This window comes from Puma concolor, chromosome B4 (genome assembly GCF_028749965.1).
Source record: "Puma concolor isolate L17-30 chromosome B4, mPumCon1.1.hap2, whole genome shotgun sequence".
Taxonomy (NCBI): domain Eukaryota; kingdom Metazoa; phylum Chordata; class Mammalia; order Carnivora; family Felidae; genus Puma; species Puma concolor.
Genome location: NC_141673.1, coordinates 24,228,302 through 24,243,172, shown reverse-complemented (window position 1 = coordinate 24,243,172; position 14,871 = coordinate 24,228,302). Strand labels below are relative to the sequence as shown.

Genomic DNA, 14,871 nt, shown 5'->3' with positions numbered 1-14,871 from the left:
AGAGTGGATAAAACTTCAGCCATAATATCTGCAGAGGAGGTTGCAGCCCAGAAAGGAGCTAGCCTGCCTAGAATATTCCAGAAAGGCTCTAGACTTCAAATTCAGAGATAGCAGATAACTGAGAGAATGGGAATGAGAGTTTGCAGAAAGCAGAGAATTGAAGGCTTATATTTAATGGCCTTTTTAAATAAGAACACATAGTCTCCTTTTTCCTTCAGAAAGTCTAGCAACCAAACATTTTCCTCTAGGCAAAAACAATAACAGCAACACACTAAAAACCCAGAATATTCTCTTCTAAAGAAATTGAACAAATATTTTGGGAGAACTTGAGCAGTTAGTGTGGGTGTTATCACCCTGAAGGAAAGCCCTTCACATTCTGTCATTTTGATGGCCCATTAATAAAGCTGGTTCTCACCTCTTCACCCTGTTGCCCTAAGGGGAAGCCTGTGAGTTGGCAAATCCTGCTCCTGTTCAGCTTTATATCTGAGGAAGTTCACAACATGGAAAAGAAAACAGTGAAAGATAATCATAAAAAGCTGACCCCTGAAGAAAGAGAGAATTCAGGGAACTGAAAAGAATTTAAAAACAACTGTGACAACTCTGCTGTCCTCAGTGAGGTATAAGAAGCTATTGCCTTCATAAAAGGAGAGCAAGAGGCCATGAAAATGAAAAATACAAAGAACAAAGAAGAATACTTAGAAATTAGAGATGAGTGCTCAAATAAAGCATTCAACAGAATAATTGGGAGGAAAAGTTGGGGAAATCTTCCAAAAAGTAGTGCAATAAGAAAGGCTAGAAGGAGAGAAAAGATAGAGGTTAATTAAGGTGAAGACGTATAAATGTCAAGGGGATGGATTTAGCAAAAAGGTTGCTATTGGTGATCTTGCCAAAAATAATTTCAGGGGAGCAATAGAGTGAATACAACATCAGTGTTCAAATGATGTGATTCTGTTTAGCTTGAGAAGATTGGTACGGTGGTACAAACTCAGTCAAAAAGGATCCTGTATCTCATCCCAAATATATGATCCTAACTCATCTGTATAGTTCAGTGGATGGTGACTTCATGGTCTTGAGTTCTTACCCCAAAAGTATCTACTGGATTATTTGTCACTTTTGGTTCCAGATGAGTGGCAGTGACCACAGGCAGAAATGAGCAGGGCCAAGGTTATCTCGAGTATTAATTTATTTTTCAGAATCTAGGTTACATACCATTAAGAATCTTAATGATATTGATAGTATTTAGTTGCCAATTGGCTGTCTCTACTAGGAGAAGGACATGTGAGTCATGTGATTAGTATCCATTACTATATCATAAAGTGGTGCATAACTTCTTATTTAAGTTAGAGACTTATTTAAGAGACTTATTTAAGTTAGAGACTTATTTAAGTTAGAGACTTTTCTGGCAGTAAGCATTGTGGTTTTCTGCATATAAATTAAAAAAAAAAACCCAGACAAATATTAGAAGAAATAGATGGAGATTAGGTGGCCAGAAAAATAATCCTTAAACTACATTTTTCAAGGATTTCCATGAAGTATTCATTGACCTTAGGTAGTACTGCAGCAGTATCAGCATCCTAAGAAAGTAATAGCTTGCTATATTGATATTATTATTAGATTTTGAAAGGGGGAACAGGCTGCCTTCCAGGTAAGAACTGTCTTGGAGCTCATTGTTTAACCACAAACGAAGGGTTTTTAGCTCTGTGGTGCTCTTTAACTTTGTACCATTGGCGGGAGGCAAAATGATAATGGGTAATAGCTAAAAAAAAGTCACTTTTTATACAGCAAGTGAGCTTGAGACTTTCAGTCCTGCAAATTAAGTTGAAATGAATGGCTTCTGAACAGCACATTGGGTGACAGGAAGTTTATAAATGTTATGTCTCCTGAGGTGTTCCAGTAATAGTAAGTTTGGGCAGAATAAGCTTTTTCTGTAACAGTCTCGTTGGAAGGACCAGCAGTCTCCAGAGAGATCGGTTAATAAGTCAGTTACCTGGGTGTTGAAAATGAAAAAGAAAAGGTAGTGGAATAAAAAAGACTTTGAAGGAGAAAAATGTTAATTTAGCCAATTGAGTGCTTCTACTAGAATGATATTCAAGACTAGCTAACGTACTCTCTCTGATTTCGCTCTAATTTCAATTTGTATGACAGCCTCCACGAAAGCAGGTTTTTTTGTTTTGGTCATGCAGAGCTGATATGGAGAAGACAGTGGATGTGTGATTTAGGTTTGGTGCTGGGAGAAGGCTGGAAATGGCATTAGGAAAACCACCAGGTGTGCTGTCTGATTGGACAGCCCAGCATGTGGAATATGGTGCTGTTGCCACGAGCTACCCTTTTTCTGCTGTTGCTTTTGCAGATCTCAGTAGGAATCGAGGCAATGGTAAGTGGTATATCTGTATGTTACAATCTGACAGTCGTCTCTACAAAAGCATTTTAATTTTCTCATGTAAAGTTACTCTCAGAGGAACACAATTAATTGGCTTCTGAAATGCCTTGACACTTTGAGATCATTGGACAAATGATGCTGTGTAAGTTCACAAACAGAATGTGCTTGGTTATATACTAGAAAGAGCATCTCCTTGAAAAAGGCAGCGTTATTTGCTTGAAGGTTTTTTCCTTGTCCTTGGGGTGGCTAAGATTATGAAACAGCCATGAGAGAGAGAAGATTGAGGTCTCTTTTGATTTCACAGCCTACCAACCCAGCAGGTTTCATGATTTTGTTTCATACGCGAACTCTACATATGTTTACACATAGTTTCTCTTATTTTCTGCTAGCCCAGAAGTTAATAGTGTTGTTGCTAATGTAAATGAATGTATTAATTTTAATGTGAAATGATTTTTGAAAAAGCAGTAATGTTTTCTCCGGAAAGCTCATGAAGTATTCATTTTTCTATCACTACGTTGTAAATCTGTTTACCAGTCATAATTATTTTAAGATTTAGTTTGTATGCTCTTTGGTGATTATTTTGACCAAGAAGTCAGGGAAACATGACATCATTTTATCTTCTCTCTCTTACCATCTGCCTTCCTTTCTCTGTTCTCCATGTCATTGCCTCAGTTCAGGCTTGTATCCTCCCTTGCCTGGACTATTGCAGTAGCCTCTTCCTAACTGGGCTCCTTTCTCCAGCTTTGTCTCTCGGCATATCCTCCATATGAAAGTGATCGGTCTCAAGGACCTATATGATCAGGTCAATTCCTTCCATGATTTTTAGTGTTTAGAGGGGATAACCAAACCCTGTGCAAAGCCATTCATAAATTGACCCATTTCTACCTCTGTAATCCAGTAATTCTTAACCAGGCTCAATTTTGCCTCTCAGGGAACATTTGACAGTGTCTGTGTACATTTTTGATTGTGTGTGTGTGTGTTTGTGTGTGTGTGTGTGTGTGTGTGTGTGTGTGTGTGTGTGTGTGTGTGTCTGGTATCTAATGGATAGAGAGCAGGGATGCTGCTAAATATACTATAATGCACAGGACAGCCTCTACAACAAAGAAGCATAGAGTCTAAAATGTCCACAGTCCTGAGGTTGAGTAACCCTCCTCTTATCTCATATGCTCATTTCTTCTCTGCTTCCAGGGCTCCAGTCATAGGGAACTACTTACTCCTTTATGACTATGTCTTGCTGTTTCTCTTGTCTTGCTCTTTGTACATGCTGTTCCCCCTGAATGGAATGCCTCCCTCCCCTTTTACCATCTGGAGGTAAAGTGTTATCATCCTGGTCTCTCATATCATCCCTTGGGCATCTGTGTAATTTGAGCTTATGTGGCACTGTAACGTTGGTTTTTAAAATTTTTTTCCCTTGGTCGGTCCCTCCTGGGAAGAGCTATTCATGTCAGGCATCATGTCTGACATCTTTCTTTTTGCCCCATCTGGTACAAATATTGGCATGTAGTAGATGTTAAGCATGCTTGTTTGTTGGATACTTGGTGGGATGTATGGATGAATAGAATCTATGTTTAGATCAGATGACAGTCAGAGACCAATATTGTTCATGTATTCCAGCTTGGAAATTAATTATACTTTTAGTCCATTTTTTTCAATGTCACCTTCTTGGTTATTTTCTTTTGATTTCCTAACTTGACTTCTGGTGCCTTGAATATAGTAAGTGATCAGTGACCATTTACTAAACAAATATTGGCTATAGGTCTGGGTTTAAACAGAACTTTAGATTCTTTCTGGATAACTTTAGATTCTTTCTCTTTAGCAAGGCAGGGAGAGATTTTCTTCCCTTCAAAATTGATCTGGGTCACCTTGTTCTTACTCTGTTTTTCTCTATCTCATTGGTACCTCCCTCCCTCTACTGCACCACCCACTGTAGCTCAGCACACCCTCAAAACTTGGGTGAAAAATTGAAGATCCCTGGAGTGAGAAGGCTTGGGGTCTTCCCACAGATACAGCTGCCTTAATTTGGTTCACCTGACTCAAGTTCGGAACATTAAATCCCATCTCTGCTACGCTGGTAATGGCAGAGATTTATCTCCTCTTTGGACCACAGACTCTTCTGTAGGTTCTGTCCCCTTCAATTACAAATGCTGGTTAGTTCATCCTGCTTCTACTCTTAGATATCAACTTGAGCTTTTTCTATCTTTAGCTTTCCTTTGTCATCTGGAAGAGAATGGTCAATCCAGTTTCTTCTGAATGTCCATTCTTTCCCTGGCCAGAGACATGGTTCATTAGGGAGAAGTAACTTGTTGAAGGTCTGTATTCAGGTGATTTTCCATTCACTTGTGCAGCTTCCCTGTTCCCACCTTTCTCTCTCAATACACTCAGTTGGCTGTTGATGGTTCCTAGTTTTGGACCCATTTTCATGTTCCCGGGCTTTTTCATTTTTATTGTAGATTCTAGTCCTCTTCTATCTGCAACATAATTATTTTCTTTCTTGTGAAGTCTTCAGTTATTCTCCTGAACTCTTGTTCTTTGCCCTCATGTCTCTGTAGGTACGCATTAGCACTTTAGATATCTTCCCTCTGAATTTACCATATCCTTTCTAGGTGATGACATTTTTTTTTCATAGTACTTTAGCTTGAGTCTTCTACTTATTGTACCTCTTGAGTAGCAGATGCTTGGTGGTCTTAATCTTTGGATTTTATTGTGTCTGGGAAATGGGGTCAGATGGGTGGGGGAGAGAAAGGATGCATTTAAGGAAGAAAGAGGCAAGAGTTCTTCATTTCAGTCTTATCAGAAAAGGGCAAGGATCACAGAGACAGGGATTCTTTTCTATTAAACTCAGGTCTGGGTTTTGTAGAATTTCCTTTTCTTTCTTGAAGCCTTGATCTCTACTTCTACCCATAAGCAAAGTTTCAGTAATTTGTGGAATTTGAAAAAGCAAACCCAACCCCAGGAATGTAACTCTTGGAGTCTATTCAGTATTGGGCATGACAAGCTACGAAATGTACACCTGCCCACAGTGGCAGCCAGAGGGGAGGTAGGTGTGTTCAAGACTAATGGCATTGGATCAGAAACAAACTAAGGAAGAGAAAAGTCAGTTTTCAGCAGGAACTCCAATCAGGAAGTTGTCCTTTCCACAAATATAAAATAAAAACAAAAATAGAAACAAACAACAAGCAAACCCTTCTCTTTCGTTTGCCACAGGCAGACACACAAAAAAAATACAGAACAGCCCACCGCCAGCTCAGAGATTAGACAGGAAATAAGTCATAACACGTTCATAAACTGGGAGACAAACAATGTATTTCAGGGGTTTACACAGAATGTAGGCAGCCAGCATGTTACAGAGGGTATTGGCAGGAAGCAAAGTATCCTCAGCAAAATGATTGATCATAAGAAGCATAAAGCGAACTCTGAAGTGCATTGAGAGATTTAACAAAAGGACACTGATGAGAATTGCAGCTACTACACTGTGGACCAGGGTGGAATAAGAATAGGTTGGTGAAGATGGAGGAGAAAGTGCAATTCAGATTATATCAGAAGCACAATCCCCTACCATCAGTGGCTAAAGGTTTTAAACAGTTTTTTCCATAAGAAATAGCAAGGTGTTTCTTTTGGAACCCAACCCTCTTTTTCTTCTACATGTGTGTGAATGAAGCTCAGGCATTTTCAAGTGCTTGTTATCTTCTTGAAATCTGAAGGTAACCCCACCTGCTTTTATTATGTAAGGACGGCTGATCCTATTTCAGCCACAAGTCAGGCATGCCTAATGGGAAGAGTAGGTAAGCAGCAATCTTACGGAACGTTGTCATGACCAAGCTTCCCAAATCTCTGCCATAAGTTCTTTTGTAGAAGGTAAACTTCCTATAACCACAATCCAGTTAACCGGAATGTTTAATAGTCCCAATTCCCAGCCACACTTACTATGGTTTTGAATATTTTTATACTTTTTATTAGAAAAAGGTCAACGTCAAGAAAATATATGGTGGCAATATGTAGTACATTAAACATCTTGAAAGCCATTTACAATTGAAAAAGTATTCTGGGATCAGTATAGATTTGGTTCAGTCTCCTTTACATGATTTAAATCAGTAGCTATGGAAACTCCTACTTGAAGTTTATTGTAATAAGCATGAAATGCTAACCTCTGTCATCAAAGGAAGATTCAGCTGTGCTCAGGGTGGTGAAGGGAGCTAATAAGGCATCTTAGAAGGGTTTAAAACAGAGGTCAAAAGCAAAGGTTCCAAGAACATTTTGAACACTTTTTATTAATATAAAATTGAACATACACATAAATGTAGAGAGGATGATATAATGATCCTGAGGTTCAGTTAGATTCAAGTCCAGTCTTTAGGCAAGACTTTTTCCTGGGTAGTGCTCTTGCTTCCTGTTGCTTCATATCATGAAGCCATAAGTTCTGGTTGTCCCACTTGAGGTGATGCTAAGATCTGTGAGTGGGGACAGGTGTATCAGTCTCATTCCTCCGTTATGAAGTTTCTGTCCCTTGATGATTGTTGTCTAGATCTGTTATTTCACTTAAGTGCTTGGAAAAGGTGACTTTCTAGTTCTCTCATTCCTTCTGCATTTATTAGAAGAAAATTTCCAAAAAAAGAAATTCCTTCATTGACTATTTGATTACCCTGAAACACATAAAATACACCATAAAGTACAGAAAGGGCAGAATAAATATCTCATTCATTCCTTTTATTTATAAGGCTTCAGAATCATTTTTTTGGGGTCCCAATAATTAGATTTGTGGCCACCTAACAAATGGGACCTGGGGATTTATTTTTAAACTCTGTTTGCTAAGGTCACTGATGAGATGCTTTTGTCCCTACCGCCCATTCTAGAATTATATTATTTTTCTTGGTTAACTGTAACCCTCTTACTTCCCACACATACCCTTCCTTCAACAAAAACTAGTTAAAATTCTCAAACAGAAGTGACAGTAGAGATGTTGAATTGAAGGAAGAGTTATGGTTTTCATGTTCTTTCTTCAAGTATTTTATGATTTGGGTTTAATGCAAGGACCTCCCAGACCTGACATTGCAAGGGTAGGTTTAAATATAAATTCTTGATGTTGAGAGGTGATGTATGGTCTCCTTCTTTCCCTGTGGCAGGCCTATTGTAAGGATGTGCACATGCCTGTGATATATGGACAGGGAGCTGCTATAGCAGGAGCATCTCTCTGCATTGGGCCTCATGCATCCTGGTAAGGATGTACTTGGTGTTGCCAGCATGCTCCATCAAGTATTTTAGGAAGTAACAATAGCATGCTTCTATGGAAGGCTTCCATCATACTGTAAAATGTACTGTTAAATAGGTCTAACCCAAGGAATCATTGGCAATACTAACACTGGGAAATGTACTAACAACATTGGTTAGTACTTTATTTTGGGGATTGAGTGGCCCAGGGGGAAAAAGAATTATTTGAAAGAGAAAATAAATGTATTTATTTGTTTTTGCTTTGCCTCTTTTTTCTCATCCCTTGGGCTTCTGAATTCAGTTTGGTGACCACAGAATAGTAGGAGTAAAAAGCTTCTGGGATTTGGATAAAAAGTTTCGTGAAATTTAACTTTTAGAAGCTGTTTGTGTTAAAACCTTTTGGGGAACAGGACTAAAGGCAATACCAAAGAGACCTTGGAGGATAGGCTTGTGGGGTGAAATACAGAATTCCCAGCCTAAATTTGAAATTCAGAGAACGATTACATTTTTAGTAGAAGTATATCTCAAATATTGCATGGGATATAATTCTACTGAAAAAAAAATTACTCATTTATCTAAAATTCAGCTTTAACTGGATGTCCTGTACTTTCATTGGCTGAATCTGATAACTCTACTTGGAGGGCAGAGGGAACAATCTGAGAGTTGTTTGTGGTGCTGTGTGCTGAGCCTCCAGCCCTTTAATTATCTCAGGAAAACTCAAGGGAGTGCTAGTAATGACCATGAATATTCCTATACCATGTGCTGCTGGTATTCATCAGAGCAAAGCCTGCTGTTCCCTAATAGGCATACTTTTTAATGTCCCCCTTACTTTAGAAAAGTGAATATCAATAGGCATAACATTTTCTGAGGGTTAGAAGACCCCAGGCTAATCAGTCTTTCTCACTGAGCATCTTAGTTATATGAGATCCTAATCTGGGAACAGCAAAACACTAGGAGCCAGAGCAGTTGTCTTGAGCTTTAACTGGGTGAAATGGATGTTAAATAAAATTTTGTTTAACTTGTTCAGACATCCAGTGAAGAGGCCAGTGTGAAACTTGACTTGCATTTTTCATGACCTGATTATAGAACTAGAGAAATTAAAGGAGGTGGGAGTATCTATTTGTTTTAAATGTTGTTGCAGTAAATAGACCACATCAAAGCCTATATTTTTGGTGATCTTGAGGAATTTATACCTAGGATTTCTTTGTACTTTCAGCAATGTCTAGAGGTGTTCCTTTTCCTTCCTTACAGCACATGTTGATTTTTGTAGTATATGTAAATCTGAAATAGAAACAGGGAGACCAGCCATTATCTGTATATGATGTTGAATAATTCTCAAAGAGGAGCCTTACTTGTAAGATAAAAAACTTGGGGCGCCAGGGTGGCTCAGTTGATTAAGTGTCCGACTTCAACTCAGGTCATGATCTTGCAATTTGTAAGTTCGAACCTCTCATAGGGGTCTGTGCTGACAGCTCAGAGGCTGCTTCAGATTCTGTTTCTCCCCCTCTCTGTGCCCTTCCCCCACTCGCTCTCTGCCTCTCTCTCTCTCTCTCTCAAAAATAAATACACATTAAAAAAAAGAGAACTAAAAGTTTACACAGTTGAGCATGCAGGACTTAATGGTTTTATCTGTCTTTTTGTAAATGGTGTTTCCTTTATTTCAACCTTCTGTCTATAAGCTGCCATTTTTGTAAAACATGTATGCAGGTTCAGCTTCTATTGATTGGTCCAGGGATGTTACTTGATTAAAAACTGGACCAGTCATAATAGACCTTTGTCCTTAACCCTTTCTTTTTTTTTTTTTTTAATTTTTTTTTTCAACGTTTATTTATTTTTGGGACAGAGAGAGACAGAGCATGAATGGGGGAGGGGCAGAGAGAGAGGGAGACACAGAATCGGAAACAGGCTCCAGGCTCTGAGCCATCAGCCCAGAGCCTGACGCGGGGCTCGAACTCACGGACCGCGAGATCGTGACCTGGCTGAAGTCGGACCGACTGCGCCACCCAGGCGCCCCTGTCCTTAACCCTTTCTGTGATCACCTGAGGTGTCTCCAGTATTCTTCCAAAAAAAAAAAAAAAAAAAAAAAAAAACCCAATAAATTTCTGTTTTACTCTAAACCAAAATATTCAAGTTGGATTTGTAAAATTTGCAACCAAAGGAGTCCCAACTAATAAAACCCAGAACTAAATTTTTACAAAATACAGCGTATAAGCCTTTTGGTTGCTTTAAAAAAAATAAACAAAAACAAAAAAAATTAAAGCCCAGCCTCCCCTCAGTCTACTCTTGAAAACATTCTGTTTACATTTATTTTAATGCTGGCCCACCCCCAGGAATTTTTTTTGATCATTCTTTTGGAGTTCTTTTTCTTTCAGTAAACTATCAGATTTCACTATTTGTACTAGTCTCATCACACTTAATTCATATTGTATTATATCACAGTTATTTTTGTTCACCTTTTTCTTTTGTACTTGTGAGTAGGGACCAATCTTTTATTCATTTTAGTAGTGCTTGCAATATCTACATTGTAAGTCAAAAAATTATTCATCCATTTGTTAAATGGATGAATACATATTCTATTGGTTATTTGTTCTTAAGGGAATGTAATAGAGGTTTGGGTTGTTCTATATCCCAGAAAAGCTACTTATGATAAATTTTTTTTTTTTTTTGTTACTTAGAGATGTACACATATGCATGTGGTGTATTTAATACAAAATAGAAAAACTCATTTTTAAAAATCTGATTCAAAAGGCAGTAGAAAGATATGTCTGGCTTGTGGAGAAAGGGAGTATTGCTCATCTACGTTCTCTGTATGCTCTGAGAAGGCCAACCTCCATCAGTGACAGAAGACACAGAGGGGCAGAGGGAACTTAATTGTCATGGGCCATTAGAGCCAGTGAAAAAGATTCCCAGCCACATCCTTGAGTTGTTTCTGGGAGGAAAGCAGAATGAGGCTCATCAATGGAGTTGGGCTGTGGAATGGATTGGATTCCTAAAGGAAGCCATACTGGAGGGAGGCACAGGAGGGACTTAAGTAAAATCACCCAGAGGGAAGACATCTGGAGATTATCCAGAATACAGTGGCTGGAATGTCAGAGAGAGCATGGCTCCAGGTATAAATACCTTGATGGTCCCTAACCCAAGCCACTCATGCTGGCATATTGTGGTGTATAGGGAAGAATTGTGTCTCTGGGGCCTGTGAACTATTCTGTGGGAAAACCCTTAAATAGCTTTTTATGGGAAGTAGAAGGAACTGTTTTCTTGGCCAGAGATGAATGCTAGAAGTTGGCCTTTCTCAAGAGGCTGGCAGAGGTGAGGATAGCTGTAGGAAAGCTCTGGATGGAGATAAGGAGAGTGAGGTGAGGAGGAGAGGGGCTGTGGGGCTCATTTCCATGGCCATCTTCCTTCCAGTTCTCCTCTTCTGTCCATCCTAGAATCAAAGAGAGGACAATTGGGAGAGTGATTCCTGGAAAAGTCTAGACTTAGTAATAATGAAGCCAGCGAAGCTTTATAGGCTAGTTTATGGTAAACATGAGATAGTATATACCACTTACATAGTATTACAGTATATAATATTGTAGCATATAGTATTATAGTATATAGTGTTATCATATTATAATAAATACAGTAAACACGACATGTTTGTATTCACCTGGATGAAGTTAAAGGACATTAGAGTGGCATGTATATGAACCATTAACTATTTCCAATTATCTGACAGTGTAATTTTTCATTGTCATCAATAATATGGCTATGAATTCATTGTATATGTAAATCTCTGTCCTTATCTGATTATTTGCTTAGGATAAGTTCCTGGAAGTAAAGTTAAATCTAACAGTATAAATAATTTTGTGGGTCTTGATACTCACCACCAAGTTACTCTTTAGGAAGGGTGTACTAATTTATATATCAACCCAAAGTATATAACAATTCCTATTTCAATGATAGCATTATGACCCTCAAGGGTTATCATGAAAATACAAATCTTTGCACAGGTGAAAAATGCGTATGTTATGAATTTCCTGTATGCTTTTTGCTCTATTAATATTTTTTGGGAAGGAAAAATATTTCCTCCACCATTCTAGGTTCTTTTGGCTAGCCTATTAATTAAATTGACATAGATTAACAAGAGAAAAACAAATTTAGTTATGTATGTATGGGAGCCACCTAAGAATATGAGACCCACATATGGTCAAGCAGTTGAGGCTTGTATGTCATCATGTGCTGGAGAAGCAGGTAGGGATCTGAGGCTTCAAAGGGGAGGAAGGCAATTTACAGAAAGATGAGAAGAGAAAATATTTGGTAGCAAATTTTTGCCATGCAATACAGACACAGTGGGACACAGAGAGGAATTTGATCTCCGAGCCCTGCCAAACTCCCTACAGTTGACCACATCTAGCATATATTCTTTGTAGTTATCTGTGGTAATGGTTTTCTTTCTGGACCAGGCCCTCTATCTAAATTCTTCTAAGAAGTTGAAGGGAGGTAAAATCTCTTTCTGAGTCTTTGAGCCTTGATTGACTTCAGCTCAAAGTAATCTATGTGCCAAAGTAACACATTTTGGGAAAGCTTGTTCTGAACCCCTTCAGTATGATGTATTATATTAATAAAATTTCCTTTATTGTACTTCTTAGATAAACCATATTTGTTTGTGGTAGAATTGTTTTTAAAAAAGAGAAACTTGATTTCCTTTTTATAAAAGAAGTATGTTGAGGATAGAAAATACAGGCAAGCAGAAAGGAGAAAATAAAGATTACTTATAATCCTACCTCCTGGAGATAACCACTATTAAAGTTTAGGTATGTACAGTTGATTCTTGAACAATGAAGGGCTTAGGGCTGCTGACCCCCTACACAGTTGAAAATCTACATATAACTTTGAATCTTCAGAAACTTAACTACTAATACCTTACTGTTGACTAGAAGCCTTACTGATAACATAAACATTTGACACATATTTTGTACATATGTATTATATCCTGTATCCTTACAATAAAGTAAGCTAGAGAAAAGGAAATGTTATTAGGCAAATCATGGGGAAAAGAAAATACATTTATAGTGCTGTATTGTATTTAATGAAAAAAAAATCTGTATGTAAGTGGACCAGTGAAATCCAAACCTGTTTTGTTCAAAGGTCATCTGTATATGTTTAGTCTGTTTTTTAATGAATACATCTCAATGGTTTTCAAGCCTGGTTTCACATCATAATCACCTGTGTTGCTTTAAAAAAAATACAGATGACCAGACCTCATGTGTGGAGATTCACATTCAGTAGGTACTTTCTTAAAACACTTTCTACCACTGTGTTTAATGGTATTGCACTCACCATGCCTTAGAGTTTTATTTACCCACCTTCTCTGGGTCATGTCATCAGCTGTCAACTTTTTGATAATCTGTTGAGAAGTAACAATTCCTACCCTTACTTCAGATGGGTCTACCAAGTATGAGAACCCTATATCCCAGCAAGTATTCCCCAACTCAACATGGTGTGCTACAGGTCCCCCAAACTCAAAATATCCAAAACTCATCTCATTACTTAATAGCAAAAACTGGTCATTACTTCAGTAGTCCCAGTAATTCAACTGTCTACCCTCTAATTCATCTCAATCCACACAGCCAGTCAGACTCAAAGATAGTTCCAATTATCCTTGAATTCTGTCCTTGTGTAATCCATGTCCTTGTAGAATTCCCTCCCCTTGAGTATGAGCTTGCCTAGCAACTTGCTTGTACCCAATAGATAGCATGTCATTTCCATGATTAGGTTATAAAAATATATTGTGGCTTCTTTCATGCCAGCACAGTCTATCCTTGCCAGCTTTACTGAAGCAAGCTGCTATGTTGCAGAGGAATGTTCTGTATTGCAAGGAACAAAGACCCTCAGTCCAACTGCTGCTAGGAACTAAATCCTGTCAAAACTGCATGAGCTTGAAAGCAGACTCTTGTCCAGTTGTAACCTTCAGATGGGACTCTTGCCCTGGCCAACACTTTGACTGTAGCCTTGTGTGAGACTGTGAAGCAGAAGACATGCCTGGATTCCTGAACCATTGAAACTGAGATAAAAAATGTGTTTGTACTAGATTGGTGGTAATTTGTTATACAGCAATAGATAACTAATATACAATTAATCCCCATGTCCTGTTGTTTCAGTTTCCTTGATATCTCTCAAATATGATGTACTTTTCAAGTCTACAGCCAGCTGTCTAGGTCAGTCATGATCTTGAATCCCCTGAATTGTTATACCACCTTCTCACCCTGTTATTAATCTTGTGGCCTCCATTCTTTCTTTTTTTTCCCTCTTCATTTTGTCTTTTCAAAATCATCTTTCACAATGGAAATTGGATCATATTCCACTGCTTAAAAATCCTTCAGTACTCTTTGATTGTTCTTGGGTTGAAGTTCAGAGTTTTAAGCATGAGTCACAAGGTTCTCTATGACTTGGGGCCCTGCTTGCCTGTTTTTCAAGTCCTAACTGCATCATGTTCTCTTGGTTCTTGGCTTAACCTTGCTGCTTTCTCTGCTTGAAGTGCTCTCTTACATACTTCCCCCCTTGCCCTGACTCCAGATCTTTCATGTATTGCAACTAATTTTTCACATGCAAACAATTTCCTTTAGTAAGTCTTTCCCAATTGTGGAAATCTGATCTGGATGCCTATGTGGATTATCTGCTGGCTCCATGTTTTTCACCTATTTATCTATCATTGCCATCACCTATTTATTTGTCTCATGTTCCCTATAGACTAAGCTTTGGAGCACAAGGATCAGGCTATTTAATTTCCTAGTTGGTTGGTAATAAATATTTGTTGAATAGATAGATAGATAGATAGATAGATAGATAGATAGATAGATACCAGTAGAGGATCTTTGTTCTCTAGGTTTGGTGAAACCTAGAAACAGAGACCAGTTTTCTACATGCACCATGTCTGGATCAAGCTATGACTTGATACTTACAACCAGTATCCAGCCCACCAGATCTCTGACACTGTGTCAGCTTTCTGCTTTTGTTGTTAAATGGATCCTGGGGCCACATTCTTTCCAGTGTTAATGCTCATGAGGGATGAAATGGAGTGCATTTGGCTCAAGGTTGTCCTAAATCCAGCCCAGGCCTCCAGCTTAGGAATGTCAATAAGCTTCAGCTGGGGCTTCCTTCACTTACATCCTGGGTTTGCTGCTCTTTCTTAGGTAGGGGCTGTGTGAATGGAACACATTCTGGACCTTCTCTCAATATCTTTATCTTTATTAGATGAGAATGTTTTTATTTATTTATTTATTTTTTTTTTTTTTTGATTTATT

General features: G+C 38.3%; 1 long non-coding RNA gene across 1 annotated transcript in view; it reads right to left on the bottom strand.

Annotated features, from left to right (window-relative positions):
- Positions 1-10,212: 10,212 nt before the first annotated feature.
- The window catches only part of LOC147578969 (uncharacterized), a 66,351-nt gene continuing 61,692 nt past the window's right edge, over positions 10,213-14,871 (bottom strand). The window contains exon 3 of the long non-coding RNA XR_015253097.1: positions 10,213-11,012. This is a non-coding gene — a long non-coding RNA (uncharacterized LOC147578969). The remainder of the gene's footprint in view (positions 11,013-14,871) is intronic.